Genomic DNA, 16,105 nt, shown 5'->3' with positions numbered 1-16,105 from the left:
TATGTGCCAGGCACAGGGTTAGAGGCACTAAAGACATAGTCCCTCCCTCAAGGACTGGAAGCTGAGTGCAGAGGCGGGTGAAGAAGCATGGCAGGCATTATGACAGAGTGAGGGTGTGATGATGGAGGTAAACACAGGATGTAGCCCATTCAATTCTGTGAGCCTCAGTTTTCTCATCTGTAAGATGGGGAACATATTTCCTACTTCACTGAGTTACATAAGGACCCAAAAGATAATAAAAATGGGTGTGCCCCACAGAGTATCTGGGGCATGGTAGGTGCCCAACGAATGGTTCTTGACTCTGAATCTGATTCTCAGCACGAATATTCCAGGAAAGCCCCACGGATAGCTTCATCTCCCTCTCTGCCTCCACCCCCCCCTTCACACCCTTGCACACACACTCAGACACACATAACAGCACATGCACACAGGCCACCAGTCACGGCTTCTTGGATTAAGACAGCAGTGGAAAATATATCTTAAACTCCAAAAGTGTTCGTGGTCACGTACTCTCATTTCTAAAAACGTCTGGCTTCCCATACACGTTCCTCTGCCAAGCCCTGAGCTGCCCCTCTCAGGTTTCCTCTGCTGCCCAGCGCCCAGCAGCACCCCAAAAGGCCACCCAAAAGTCCTGTTAGAGGTACATGCCCCATGCCCTGGGGAACCTGGATAAGAAGCGAGTGGTGTCATCTCCAGCTCTTTCTTTCTCTCACCAGGATTCAGGAACTTTCCGACCTGAATGAAAACAGTTCTTTGAAGTCTGCTCACGTTTAGAAATGAATGGGGAAGGTGGACGGCCTCTGTCGGGTTCGCAGGCTGTGGCTCTGGTTGGTTTCATTCGAGAGCAGCCTCATGAGGTCTGACAGATAAAGCAGACAGTGACCTCAGTCAACAGACTGCAGAATTGCTGCATGATCCGGAACAGGCCCCCCCAAAGGTGTGCTCAGGGCACAGGGCACTCTTTGCTGACGCCACCTGCCATGACTCACCCAGAGGTACAGATGTGAGCAAGTAAGCCATCGATGGGAAGGAGATTCACTACAGCAGGTCAGAGCCCACAGATCTGTGCAAAGAGCCGAGAAGGCACCTTCACTTCTTCGGTTCCCCTGGAAAATCTCTCTCAAACCCCACCCCTACTCCCCATCTCCCTTGCCAGAACATCAGCCCACATCAGCTCTCAGCCATCTCTCTGATTCCCTTCCTGCCCTGCCGGCTACACCGCTTCCCCTCACCCCCTCAAGCCCACCAAGCTCCCTCCAAATTTGGCAGGTTGCCCTGCCTGGAACATTCTACGTCTCCTCTTCAGCGGGCTAAGTCCTGCTCATGCTTCAGATCTCTGTTCCCAAGTCGCCTTCCACCACTTCTCGCTGACCCCCGTATATCCCTGCCCCGCTATCTTCTCCCGTAATAACCATCGCAATGTGTACGAATCTATCCATCTGTGTATTTGTTTGCATATCTGTCTCATCTGCTGCTAGATTATAGACTTTCATTCATCACTCTGTCTTCAGGGGCTAGCACGCTGCTTCAAACAGAGTAGGTGCTCAATATTATTGGATTGATTGGATTATTGACTGATTGATGACTCTCTGGAAAGGGAACATTGCCAAACAACTTTAAGCTGAATAAAATTTTTTTAAAAAGGCTTTTTCCTTCATTAGTGAAAGAGGTTTGGGGAAGCAATGGAAGAATCATGCTGCTTTTTTTTTTTTTTTTTTTTTTTTTTTTTTTTTTTTTTGCGGTACGCGGGCCTCTCACTGTTGTGGCCTCTCCCGTTGCGGAGCACAGGCTCCGGACGCGCAGGCTCAGCGGCCATGGCTCACGGGCCCAGCCGCTCCGCGGCACGTGGGATCTTCCCGGACCGGGGCACGAACCCGCGTCCCCTGCGTCGGCAGGTGGACTCTCAACCACTGCGCCACCAGGGAAGCCCCATGTGCTTTTTATAGTGAAAAGTTGTGGGCGGTCATATGGAATGAGCACAGAACCAGGCAACATGTTCCTGCCACACAACAGCTGTGGGATTTCAGAAAGTCACTTAGCCTCTCTGAGCCTTAGTTTCTTTCTGACAATGGGAAAAAATAACACATTTGGGGGTTATTGATAGGATCAGATGAAATGAGGAATATAAAAGTATTTTATAGAATCTTAAAGCACTGGAGAATTCGTGGGGTCTGAGTTAAGGCAGAAACAGGGGAGGCAGAAGGTAATGGAAGTGTGCAAAGCCTGTCTGAGATGCAGTTCACACACAGACATGTACATGGGCCCCGTGCTGTGCTGAAGAGCGTTCCTCAAAATTTCACGGCCACCTGGAACCTGTGTATGTGACCTTATTCAGAAATAGAGTCTTTGCCTATGTAATCAGGTTAAGATGAGGCCATCCTGGATTAGGGTGGGCCTAATCCAGTGACTGGTGCATTTATAAAAAGGGAAATGTGAACACAGAGGCAGAGAGAACATGTGAAGCCAGAGGCAGAGAGTGGAATGGTGCCTCTGCGAACCAAGGAATGCCCAGGATTGCCGAATACCCACCAGAGCTTGGAAGAGGCAAGGAAGGCTCCTCGCCTAGAGCCTTCAGAGGGAGCATGGCCCTGCCCATACCTTGATTTTGAACTGCCAGCTTCCAGAACTGTGCAAGAATGGATCTCTGCTGTTTTTAACCACCTAGTTTGTGGTGCTTTGTTACAACAGCCCTAAGATACTAATGCACAGGCAGCCAGCAATTTGCCATTTTGAATACCTACAGGTGGTCCACGTGCCCCACCTTTGCCCTAGTGAGCGAGCCTTTGTAACCAAGGAAACAGCCCTCATGCTTAGCCTAAAAAAGCTTTCAGGAAGATCTCGCTTCAAAAGATAAGGCACAAAAAGAAAAAAAAAAAAAAATAAGGCACAGAGATGAATTGTTCCTCTTGAGCTCCCTGCTCTTGGATGACACTTGTCACTCTTAATGCCCCAGTTCCCTGCGTGCACTTAATGCCAACCAAGACTGCAGCAGTGGCCAACCCAGCTTCCTCTGTTGCCCGAGTTCCAGCCAACATCTGGTTTCCCCTCATCCTTACTGCAAACCACTGAGGGAACGATTCCATCACAGGCTCAAAATGACCGAGGAATAAGTGGCCAGGAAGGATTTTTATTTGCAGCCCTAGGCAAGCAGATTCTATACAAATGACCCCAAAGGAGAAACTGGCCAGATGTCTTGGATCAGGGTGTCCACATGTCATCTCCCCAGGAGGACACCAGATTGTGATTTCCCTTACGCGATTGCATGTTAAAGATCAGAGCCTAGAACCGCAGTCAGCACATAGCAGTGACAGAAGGGAAGCCCCGCTCACCCACTACGCCCGTGTGCCGGGTCTGTATCTTCCTCTGAGGTGTTAGATGGGAATGAGCAGCAAGTCTTCCCCAAGCGCTTCTAGCCCTTTGCTCCTTACATCTGCCCACAGAGGTGGCACGTTTCCTGGCTTGTGAACAGCAGCCGTTGGTCCGTATTTCTCAAGAGGGAGGGGTTAATCCATCAACGGTGTGGAGTGAGGCTCCTTCCCTCTCCACCCACACCTCTGGGTTGCAGGGACCTGAGAAAGTGTATCTGCTCTGCAGATACAAAATTTGCCTTGGGGAGACTAGGCTGCAGATAGAGAATAAGCAAACCCACTTTGGCTCTCATTATAGCCTCTACTAATCTTCATCAATAATAAAGGTGGCTTTTTAGTTTCCACATCTTAGACATTTTATGATTTATCAGTTGGTTCAGCGCATGGGTGGTGAAAAGAGGGGCTGTTTGGCAGGGACTCCCAATGACCCTGAGGTACTACTGATTCTTATTTTTAGTGATAGTTATGTTTTATAAAGTTCTGCAAATACTGAATTAGCAAATACTGAACCGATGCTTCTCGGGGAAGTACACACACACACACACACATCTCACATAGATTATAACCTTAAATCTTAACAACAACGCATCCTGGTAGATTCAATTTGACTTTTCTATTTTAGAAGAGGGAAAGTAAGCTTCAGAAGTGTTAAGTGGCTTACCTGAGGACACCCCACTAATAGGGGCCAGAGCTGGGATTCACACCCAGTCCAACTGGCCAGCGTCAGAGCCTCTTGCACTGCCCTGTCCCATTCTGTCTCCGCCCCCTGCGCCTCTCTGCACAAAAGCTGAAACAAGGAAGCAGAGTGTTGCCTCATTCCACCTCAGCTAGGAGGGTATGCATCGAGCAACTCAATTTTTTTTTGCTGCTCTGCACATGTCTGCAAATAACTTCTAAAGTGCCCAGAGTACTGACTTGGGGGTTACAAATAAATATCAGCTAGTAGGTGAATTTGCAATTATGGAATCTGTGAATAATGAGGATGAACTGGATGTTGTCTTATTGCTTCTAATTATTCACTGTCCTCGTGGTAAAGGGATTATAATCTTTGCCCCTCTCATGTGACTTGCAGTGCCTCCCTGGGCGGGGAGGAGGAGGTGGGGGGAGTATATGCACCTGTCCATTGCCATCACGCCTGGCCACGTGACTTGCAGTGATATACGCCAACCCCGGGAGAACCTCTAAGAGCTACCTCATGGTTTTACCCACTTTCTCGCAATTCTTCCTCTTCCAGGAGAACATTATGTCCCTAGAGAGGCTGCTCCTTCCACCCGGATCCCAGAATGAAGACACATGAATCACAGCCAACATGTGATGTAAGTGTTTGGGCTGGTAACCCATTGAGACTTTGAGGTTTGAAATTGCAGCCTAACCAAGCAAAAGCTGACTAATATAGACCCCTGACGTGATGAGTAGACAGTCGTCCTCTTACCTTATCCTGTTGATTAAAGGCAATAATCCCCTTCTGTTTAGATAGTGGTTGGTTGGAACTTTACTTTTTTTGCTTTCTGCAAACCTATAAAGAGGAAAAGTCAACCCCATGGTCTGGAGGACAAGAGAATGGGTAAAAACAGAGAGCAGGACTTAATCCCACAGTAGGCAAGCATGCCAGCTCAGTGAAGGATAGAGGGGGAAGGAATGGAGAAGACCAGGAGGATCCTTCAGACAGTGATAAAGGTCTGACACCTGGGAAAGGAGAGAGCGAAGGAAGGATTGGGGAAGAAGAGCCTCAGACTGCAGCTCAGTTCTGGAAAAGTGTCGACCAGGATGGTGGGGAGCCCCAAAGCCAGAGCTGTTCACTAGGGGAACCCCACAGTAAGCAGATCCCCAGCCAGGCTCAGTTCCGTCCGGGAGCGGCCTGGAGGAGGCAGGGCTTCCGGGTTCGCGGGATGGCAGCTGTGTTCCCCGAGGCAGATTCTCTTGAAAGAGGTCTGAGTGGCGGGTCTCCAGGGCTACCACACCTGTTTAGAGAAGGCCTGCGCTCTGTGGAGCCCAAATACAGATGGTCTCTGACTTACGATGGTTTGACTTGTGATTTTTCAACTTTACGATGGTGGGAAAGTGTTGAGTAGAAACCGTACTTGGAATTCTGTATTTTGACCTTTTCCCAGGCTAGAGACAGGCTTTCTCGTGATGCTGAGCCGCAGCTCGCCATCGGCCCAGGGACCAGAACGGTAATCAACAGGTACACTTACAACCGTCCTGTACCAGACGAGCACTCCGTTTTCAACTTTCAGTACAGCTTCAATAAATTACATGAGAGAATGAACACTTTATTGTAAAATAGGCTTTGTATTGGATGATTTTGCCCTACCGTAGGCTAACTGAAGTGTTCTGAGCATGTTTAAGGTGGGCTGGGCTAAGCTATGATGTTCAGTATTAAACGCATTTTCTACTTAGGATATTTTCAACCTACGATGGTTTCGTCTGGACGTAACCCCATGATAAGTTGACGAAGACCTGTAGGTATGGAAAACAAGCCAGATGAGGGATATATTCGAGATAAAGTCCAAATGGCACGTCCCCCCATAGCTCTCTACTGGCCACTCTAACACATGTCATAGACTCAGCACCTAGAACGTATGTCAATTTCTACGAAGCCTTTGAGGACTGTCATTCCATTACCCTTACAAGCAAATATTCAGAGGCTCCTGCCGCTCAGGCAAAGAGGAGGGGCCATAAGGCAACCCTCTCACTCGCAGTTATGCAACAAGTCCAAGCAGAACCAGAATCAGACAATGCTCACGTAATCCCTGCCCTGAGCTACTTCCTTCCCAGGAGACATATGAAGATTCTCCAACCGAATGAGCATGAACTTGACTTCTCCTGCCCGTGCTCACCCATTTCCTCCCGACATGGAAGATGTATCCATACAGAATCCATATGAGTCACAATATCTGCTTCCACCTCCTCATTTCACACTGAAGGCAGGTGACACCCCGGCACGGGGATGGGGCGGTCGGCCACACGTTGGTCTTATCCGATGGAGACAAGACCCCAGAATTTCCAAATCTATCCAGGATTACCTTGAGGAAACAGAGGCCTGGATTTCGAGACTCTGCTTGTGCTGTGGCGCTCGTTTATTGAGCATCTACTATGTGCTGATCCTTGCCGCAGGCTGTGGGAATATGGATGAGAATGGGGGCTGGAGACCCGCCCTCGCGGAACTTACCGCTTCAAAGCCTTCCCAGGTGTGGCTCAGAAGCGCAGCTGCAGGGTTCCCTGGTTTGGTTCTAAATCCACAGAAGTAAGAACTTAGCCTTTCCCTGCTGTGTGTGAGCTCATGATTTTTTTTTCTTATGTCGGTGAGGTCAATTACTCTCCTGCAGTTCTGCTGTAAAGCTTTCCAAGACTCTCAAGTCACTGCTCCTATTAATTACTGTATCAGCTGTTTTACATTCCCTAATTATCTCCCTATGGCACAGACAATGGCCTTTTTAATTTTTTTTTTTCTTACTCTTTCTGGTAAAAATAGAAAATATGAATATGTATGTATTTTAAGCTTTTACGGACTTTAAACACGACGCGAGCGCCATCTGCTGGTTACAATGAGAAATAGATGCCTTGATTCCTACAAATAAAACTAATGGTAATAAATATAAAGTAATGATATATTTCAAAATAATAGATTAAAATACCATGTAGGCACCTAATGCATTCATTTTCTAAGTGACCTAATCCTCACAGCATAAGTAATTATTCTAAAATATTCGTCACGAATATCATAGCTAACCCTTGGTAAGAACTTGTTATGTACGCGATCTCAAAAACCTTCACAACTGTATCTGTTGGGTTCCGTTACTATTCGCATTTGAAAAATTAGGAAATGACAGCACAGAGATGGAAAGTGACTTGCCAAGGAAGTAGACGACACCGCCAAGATTTGAACTCCCATGGACCTGTCTTCTCCTCTGCACCAGCGTTCTATAATAAGCTTGGCGAAGGAGACAGAGACGACGTATTTAAAGACACAGAATGAGTCACAGTTTGCAAAGCACGTGCAGGGCCATCACCTTGGTCAGTCCCCTCAACCAGTTCATCAGAGAAGCTGTGTCGTCATCCCCATGATACACAGGAGGAAGCAGAGAGAGGTTAATAGTCCCGCCCAGATGTCACACTCAGAGGAGAAACAGGGCCTGAACCTGGGTCCGCTGACTCTGGATTTCAGGTTGTACCCACCACATGGTACGGCTGTCCGATCCTCACAAGTGATAGAGAAGGACAGCATCTTAATCAGATTTCATCCTCCCCGGGGTCCAGCAGGAGCAGGCCCCATCTCAGAGAACAAATGCTTCAATTTCTGAAGATTCCCCACGGCAGAAGATGCAACAACAGGGCCTGACCTCCTCCAGAAATAGGGCTCCCTCCCCTCCTCCCCACATTCCCTTTTGTGCCTTCCACACCCACGCCTGCTGGAGTAGGAACTGCTCAGACCCTCCACCTACAGGCAGGCCGCCCTCTGCACACACACACACACACACACACACACACACACACACACACACACACACACTCCCTAACGCTGGCTGATTCAGCAGTCAGCTTTTCCTGAGTCTCTAAGAACAGCAGGTATCACATTGCTAATCCTTGGTGTCTCCCAAACAGCACTTTACACACATTGTTGGTGATTCATTGATCTCTAAGGAGTGATTAAGATGGAGAAATCCCAATAACTTTATATGGTGACAGATGGTGACCAGACTGACAGATCATTTGTAATGTATAGAAATAGCAAATCACTGTGTTGTGCACCCAGAACTAACATGGTGTTGTAGGTCAGTTATATTTCAATTTTTAAAAGGTCTTCAACAGTAAACCTATGAATAGGTATAAAAAAAATGGAGGAATCCCAAGACCACAGCCGTTTGGAGTCAGGCAGGTAGGGTCAGGGTACAGCTTGCCCTTTACAGAAAGTTTTAAGCCCCTTTCAACTTCAGTTTCCTCGTCTCTAAAATCAGGATAACAAGCTCTGGAAAATTCAGTGAGGATTAAAGGGATATCACACTTGAAAGTGCTTCATCAAGTATTAAACCCTTTGTCTATGCCAAAGAAAGCCCTTCCTGAGCTTTGTGAACTGTAGAGTCCTCCAAAAACTATGAAGCTAGTTGGAAACCACAGAGATGTAAAGACAAAAAGTGTAATGTGCCATAAGGATATAGGTTGCTAATCATTATTAGACCAGAAGAGTTGAGGCTCCACAATTTACTGAGTGCTTCTGAGTTCCAGGCGCCGTCCTGAGGGAGGGGAGGGTACTCACAATACCCCTTGGTGCTGGACTTAAGGCCCTCACTACCCCCACAGGAAGACTGCTCTCCTTGCCCTTCTCCCGAGCTGACACAAGGAGGACCAATGGGTATTTGCAAAGACGCCAGCTCCAGCTCCAGCCCAGCAAGTGTGCAGCAACAAAATACCTCTCCGCTCCTCTGACTCTGCCACTTACCTCCTGTCTATCCTTGAACCAGCTCTTTATCCTGTCTACCATATGAGTACCAGCCCAGATAATGGATTTTAAACAGTAAAGTGCCAGGCCAAAATTTGGCAAAGACCACTCATATTCCTCAATATCATTTCCCCCTTCTTCCCTTGCTGGAAACATGACAGTTCAGCATAAAATTACATCTCCCAGATGTCCTTGCAGTTAAGTGTGGTCATGTGACTAAGTTCTTGCCAATGGGATGTCAACAAAATGTCATGTGGTAGCTGCTGGCAGATTCTGGGACTTTTTTATAGGTCGTTGGTCCACCCCCTCTGCCTGTTCTTCCCACCTTCCTCCATGCCGTGTTTGGAGTGTGGGTGTGACTACTGAAACTCCAAACTGGGCCACGAGGACCGTGGCTGAACCCTAGGGAGAGTGGATGGAAGGTAAGAGTAGCTGTGTCCCCAAGGACTTCGTGGAGACGCCGTCATGGCTGCCCCGGACTGGATCACCTGCTGATGTTCACATGAGAGAGAAATCGGTGCCTATTCAAGCCACTCTCGTTTGGGGTTTCCTATCATTTTCAGCTGGACCTCATTCTAACTAATATAGTTTGCTATCGTGACTTGACATGCCACAGTGACCTTTCTAGCAAGGGCTTTGTACAATAGAATGGGGTGCACAAATGAGAAAGTCAACTCCCACCACAAACAATACTGAAGGAAATACCGTACAAACTTCTGTTAAGGTTATTAGAGAACAGAATCTTCCATCAGCTGGATTCCAAGAACCAGCAACCCAGTGGGTGTGAGACCCATGTGCGTAGTAGGAGTCATGACAGAAACCAACCGTATTGTGAAAAATTCATGTGAAATATATTCCCCAAACACCTACCATGCCAGGCCAGATGCTCGGGCTACAAGGGAGCGAAGATATGCGCACTGCCCACAAGTGGCTCACAGTTTAGTGGGAGACAGACGATGGCCACGCCGTGGCGTCTGTACTATAACAGAGTGGTTTGAGGAGCCGCAGGAGCATGCAAGGGCAGAGACATGGCATCCTGGTAGAAAGCAGAGGGACAACTGAGAACAGTTGCTCTTCTTTTTTAATTGTTATTTATTTATTTTATTTATGGAAGAATTGTTGATTTAAAATACTATGTTAATTTCGGGGCTACAGTAATGTGCTTCAGTTATATATATTCTTTTCCAGATTCTTTTCCATTGTAGGTTATTACAAGATACTCAATACAGAAGCCTGTGCTATACAGTAGGACTTTGTTGTTTAGTTTATACATAGTAGTTTGTATCTACTAATCCCAAACTTCTAATTTATCACGCCCCTCCTTCCCCCTTTGGTAACCAGAAGTTCGTGTTCTTTGTCTGTGAGTCTCAGCCATAAAAAAAGAAGGAAATAATGCCATTTGCAGCAACATGGATGGACCTAGAGATTTTCATACTAAGTGAAGAAAGCCAGACAGAGGAAGACAGAGGAATCTTAAAAATAACACAAATGAACTTAGTTACAAAACAGAAACAGACTCCCAGCCGTGGGGAAGTTTTCTTAAAGGAGATATTGGAGCTCGGTCTTAATGGATACATGGAAGTTATCCAGAAAGAGAAGAGCGGAGAACTCATCCCAGGCAGAGCACAAAGTGCAAAAGCAAGAAGGTGTCGGTGGAAACCCAGAGCAGCATCGAGTGGGGCCCACCTGCCACAGGCCGCAGTGAGACACCAGCAGAGAGCAGCTGCTACCCTGGGTGAGCCCGGCCAGCCCTTGGAACACAGCTGCACCCCCAGGCTTCACGTTCCAGGGTGACTCAGAGCATGACGCGGAGCGGGTGTGGGCTCCCTGGTGGGTTTTCGCAGGGACAGCTTCTGCTTGTGGGGTCATCACTGGTGAGACAGACAGGCTTTATAGATGCAAAGTGAGAAAATATCAAAGTGCTCAAAGCAGGAAGCGAGAGGAGAGGGTAGAGCAAAAGAGAAGCGAGCGTTATTGATTCCCTTTTTTGGAGCCGGTCAGGCTGCCTGCTGGCCTGCCCCCCTCAACGAAAGGAGAATCTCAATCCCACAGCTACATCCACCGCGGAGGTCAAGTGGAAGGTTCTTACAGGCTCCCCAGACCTTCTTGCCCTTTCTTCTACGCCAGAGCTGAAGCATCCCCTTCCCCAGGGTATTGGGACACAGCTTTGCAGTCTCTGAGAGCCCTGCCCTGCCCTCCTGCCCCAAGATCTGCCTTCCAGATATCCAAGACACAGCCCACATCTTCTCAAACCTGCTCACACACTCAGCCCCTGGCCTGGCTGCAACTCCCCTGAGCCCCCAGGTAAAGATGGTCTCGGTGAAAAGAAGCATAATGCTTGGATGATTAAAACATCCCTGCCTCACTCTTACGTGAGGATTCTCCCAGCAACCCTTGTGGAAGGAGTGCTGATCCACGCCGCTCAGAGCAGAAACCGAGGTTTGAACGCCTGTGCCAAGGCTCATGCCAGGCACTGCACCCCTGCAACTCTGAGGAGGGTCCGTGTCTGACCTCCTCCATTTCAGCACGGCGTGTATGACTAGCTGACACCCCCCTGTGCTAGGGACCATGGGAGACCCAAAGAAAGAGGAGGCATTGCCCTTACCCTCGATGGCGAGGACATCTAAAGGCCTGCCTGCTGCGTGCCCGGCACTGGGCCCGTCACCGAACGTGAACCATCTTCAACAGATGATCCTTTCCAACAACTACTTGGAGGTCGGGATTATCACACCTGTTCTACAGACAAGGAAACAGAGACTCAGGGAAGCTGAAAGTGGTTCATCAAAGATCCAAGAACAAGTAAATAGGAGATTCGGTCCCCAAAGCTACGCTCTTTCGACTCCAGGAGAGATCACCACGGTGAACGATGCAGACTCCGGGGCCCCACCCCAGCTTGGCTGAATCGGAATCTCTGAGCGTGGGACCCCAGTGATCTGCTTTGAACACCATTTCTCTTCATGATTTTCTGACTGGCAAAGTGTGAGAACGCTGTCCTCTATCAGGGGCCTCAAAGATCCAGTGATATGAGACAATGAGCCAGGATTTGTCACCAGGAGGCTGTGACATGGAAAGCTGATGGCACAGCTGTTAAAGCACAGTCTCTGGAGCCAGGTCGCTTGAGTTTGAGTCCCGGCCCTGCTGAATACTAGCTGTGTCACCTTGGGCAAGCCATACTCTTCCTTGTGCCTCAGTTTCCTCATCTGAAAAATTGTAGTCAAGGTAGGACACATCTAGAAGGTTGTTTGGGGGACTGAATGAGCTAAATGTGCAGAAAGTCTAAAACAGTGCCTGCCACAGAGTAACCGTCCAAAATGCTGTTGTCATCGTTCCATGATCAATTGCCCCAAATGACACAAGAAAGAAGAGGATATTTGACACTGTGGTTCTTGAAAGAGCAGGTCAAACGGCGGAGTTCCAAAGGATTTGGATGGATAGCGAGAGAAGAGATTAAATAGCAGCTCTTTCCTTAGTTCCTGGTCTGGTCTCATGTCACTGTTTGTTATTCCTCGGCAAATGTCACCAAGAGCAAGTCACTGCAGTGGAGACAGGTCATGAATCAGTCTGCAGGGCTGAATCACAGCCAAAGCACAACTTCTCCAGAGTCTTCAGGCAAAGGAGATGACCGTTCTCTTTTAAGCGGTGGAAAACTTTCCCCAAGAAGTGAGCTGTGTATGCTTTTGATGGCCACCAGGGGGAGACAAAGGGAACTTAATTGACTACAAAATGTGCAAGGTATCCTTAAATTCCCTGAAGATTTGGGCTATTTCCCACGGATCTGTTTTCACTTGTGCTATTTCCCCTACTTAGAATGCATCCCTCTTTAACCCTTCAACCTGTTGTCAACCTCTCAGCCAACTTCTTCATATGCAACCTTGGGCCAACCACTGTTCTAGGGGCCAAGGGAGGTACAAAAAAATATAAGGCATTGTCCTAATCCTTGAGGGTAAGGGCATTTAAGGAATGTTTGCTGTGTACCAGGCACTCAGCTGGAATCCCTACAACTACAATGAGGTAGGTTTTATATATTCATTTTCAAGACTCAGTTCAACAGGAATAAGATTCAGGGCACTAAGTGCTAAGCACTTTCTGTGAATTAGCTGATTTAATTCCCAAAACTACCCGATAAGTAAGTACTACCATTATACCCATTTTATAGCAGAATAGACTGAAGCTTGAAGAAATTAAACAACATCCTTGACCAGGAACACAGAGCTAACAAGGCGGATGGAATTCAGATATGAGCCCATGTAGTCTGATTAGAGAACCAAAGCCGCATCCTGGCCACCTCTCTGGTCCTTCCACAAACCCTTGACTCATGCCTGCACTGTGCTCTCTCTTCTCTGAATTCTGATCTTATTTACCAGCAATCAAAAAAAGGGATTTGTACTTATTTCTTCTCACACACACACACAGGTAAATTCCACTGTCTGAAACTCTGATCTTAGATCAAAGGTGCTGGAAGGGTGTAGACATTTTTCAAGGTAGTGGTGATGTCGAGAATCCAGCCACAGCGTGGAGTTCAGAGGGGTTGTCACTGTGCTGGAGGCAATGTTATAGCTATAGTGCCCAGGGCTGACCTTGGCTGCAGTTGCTGCAGCCCAGCCTCCCTGGGTTCCCAGCCTGGCTCTCCAGCCCTCTCCCGTCCATTCTGTGAAGTACTCAATATACTCCAGTGAATTCTAAACTGAGGCAGAGTCCACTTCTGTAGCTTGAAAACGGTGGCAGAAGCTGGCCAGATGATCACCAGTGCCATTTCCTCTTTTCCTAAGCACACAAGACCATTTCTGTGAGCCTCCCGTGCAGTTAGGTTAGTGGGGTTCCAGCCAATGGAGCAGTCATCGAACCCTTTGAGCTATCACCATATTCTCTCTTTCCCTTCCATGGGGACTTGTGATTGGTCTTTTCTACTCTGTACAATTGTCTTGCCCACAAATGCCTATGCATAAGCGGCTTGTATAACCTCAATCAAAGCATCAAACCTTGAAACAATCGCTGGATAAAACTCAAGACCTCAGTGCCATGACACTGGGAAACGGCTTACCTTCTCTGGCCCCATTTTCCTCATTTATAACAGAAGGAGGTTGAACTTCTTTACTTTCCTTAACTCTCGTCTGTTCATTTTCACTCAGCAGGAGTCAACAAATCCTCAGAGCTGCAAGGAAAGGAAAGGGGGTGTCTGCCAATACCTAATACCACAGTATACAGAAGAGAGGGCTTGAGTGTCTTTGGACAAATTTGATAACTTCTCTGGGTCCCCATTTATTAATCTGTAAAATGGGTATAGTTATACCTACCTCACATAATTGTTGTAAGGACTCATTGAGTCAACGCATGTATTAATGCCTGAAATTTAACAATTGACCAATCCCCTCACAAATATCCTCCAACCCGCTAGAAAGAAAGGAGAGACTGGACATTGGCAATGGAAAGAAGAGTAAAACATCACTGGATCAAATCACATCACTCCCTCTCTCAAATATTGGCCTTGGCTTCCCATTGCCTGAAATTCACACTCTCAGGTATGGCATTCAGAGCTCTTCACCCTTTAATCCCAAACCACCTTCCAGCCTTATTTTCCACAACAGTATATTTTTCCTTTACTCTCTTTGGATTAATGTAGAATTCAATTTCTAGCTGTTCTTACAACGAGCACCTCTGTCTTCATGAAGATTTTCCTTTCATTGCCAACTTTGAAGGATCTGGGTTCAACTTTATTAAAGGAACCGGAAACTCTTCAGCTGAATCCCAGACCACCTATACTTTCCCTTTTCTCTCCCCATCCCATCTCCTTCCAGCCTCCTAAATAGGTCTTTAGGTACAGGGATTATTGAGCAATGAGATTGTTGGAGCTCTAGAGGACACTTGGCCTCTGGTTCCGGGTACTGGCCTGTTTCCAGCTATTTTAAATCATCGTCATCGTCCTCATCATCATCCTCTACTTACAGCTCTTTTCAAAATGCTCTTGAACCTCATTTCTCCTCTCCTATGATTCTGGAGTACAAATCTGCATGTCACACATTCACATGTGTTGCTTTTCTCCTATATTGTCATAGTGAGCCCATTGTCCTGAGCTGCCAGAGCTGTGTTCTGATTCTCTCCATCAAGACGCTCTCTCTGTCTCCCTTCTCTATGGCAAACACACAAATTAAAAAGCAGAGGGTCTCTGTCTTCACCCAGGCCGTTGATTAAACTCTTAAAGGATGCATAGCAGGGAGTATGGTCTTACTATCCTCTCCTAAGGCTCATGTTGATTTGCTAATGAGCACATTTAGTGTAAATGGTTATTCAAGTAACTTAGAATCCATGTAACTGTTTTATCATTCACCACTCATGACCCCAACTTGTCTAAAAAAGACCCCAACTTACCCCTGAAAGAGGCCACTGAAGGCCATGCTGAAATCCAGACACTGCTCATGAAGATATCATGAGACAGCTAGTCCAGTCACCATATTCCAGAAAAGGCCTTTGGCCTTAAGTGGTTGGCATGTCGGGTGGCATATTGGGCAGCATGGAGCAGACTCTTCTGCAGTGACAGACAAGTTAGGAAATCTCCGTGGATTATCATAACACTCTATTTTTCACGCATAAGAGTTCGAGGATGGGTCAAACAGTTCTCCTTCTTGTTATGCTGCGTCTGGAGCAGTGGCCCCTAAGGCTCCCACGGCAGAAAACGAGGCCACGCCAGCTCCTTCCCCTGCCCACCCACCAGCAGGAAACAGTCACGTGGCTCCAACCCAAGTCGAGGGGACCTGTGAAATGTCGGGGAGAAAATGACTGGTGGTGCAAACCAGCTCTGCCACAGCTGGGTATGTTTGTGTGTGTGATCCCATGATCGTGTTTTCCCTCTTCTGTGCCGGGAAAACTTGATCATCCACTTTTGCATATTTAACAGTTCTAGAGTCCTCCACACTGAAGTCTTAGGACAGATTCCATTTGCACCAACCGCAAGAGTCATAAATGCCAGCACAATAACCTGGATGTTCCAAAATATTGCTTAAGAAGTCCCTTTCATGTCATTGAAACACACACACACACACACACACACACACACACACGCACATGCAAACATCTAATCATCTGGCCCCTGGAGGATAAGAACTCTCAGTTCCCAAACAGCAAGCTTGACCAAGTCTGGTTAATGAATTTCCCAAGTTATTTTTGTTTATCCTCCTACCCTTGATGCTCTGATTTGCCGGTGGCTACATGTGTGTAGATTAATGAGGCTTTCAGCAGCTAGTGAAAAAGTGTTCATTAGCTTAATTATCCACACCTTCAGAGGGAGGGCAACTCGGGGCTG

The 16,105-nt window shown here is 47.4% G+C and overlaps 1 long non-coding RNA gene across 4 annotated transcripts in view; it reads left to right on the top strand.

Moving 5' to 3' along the window:
* LOC136792857 (uncharacterized) overlaps positions 1-16,105 on the top strand; it is a 122,055-nt gene that overhangs the window by 77,185 nt on the left and 28,765 nt on the right. For 2 of the 4 annotated variants that reach the window (XR_010837392.1, XR_010837389.1), the window contains 2 exons: positions 4,603-4,684; positions 5,480-6,944. This is a non-coding gene — a long non-coding RNA (uncharacterized lncRNA). Of the gene's footprint in view, positions 1-4,602; positions 4,685-5,479; positions 6,945-8,669; positions 9,946-16,105 lie in introns of those variants that run through there. The other 2 variants (XR_010837390.1, XR_010837391.1) reach the window with 2 other exon arrangements.

This window comes from Kogia breviceps, chromosome 17 (assembly GCF_026419965.1).
Source record: "Kogia breviceps isolate mKogBre1 chromosome 17, mKogBre1 haplotype 1, whole genome shotgun sequence".
Lineage (NCBI taxonomy): Eukaryota > Metazoa > Chordata > Mammalia > Artiodactyla > Physeteridae > Kogia > Kogia breviceps.
This window is presented reverse-complemented; position numbering and strand designations above follow the sequence as displayed.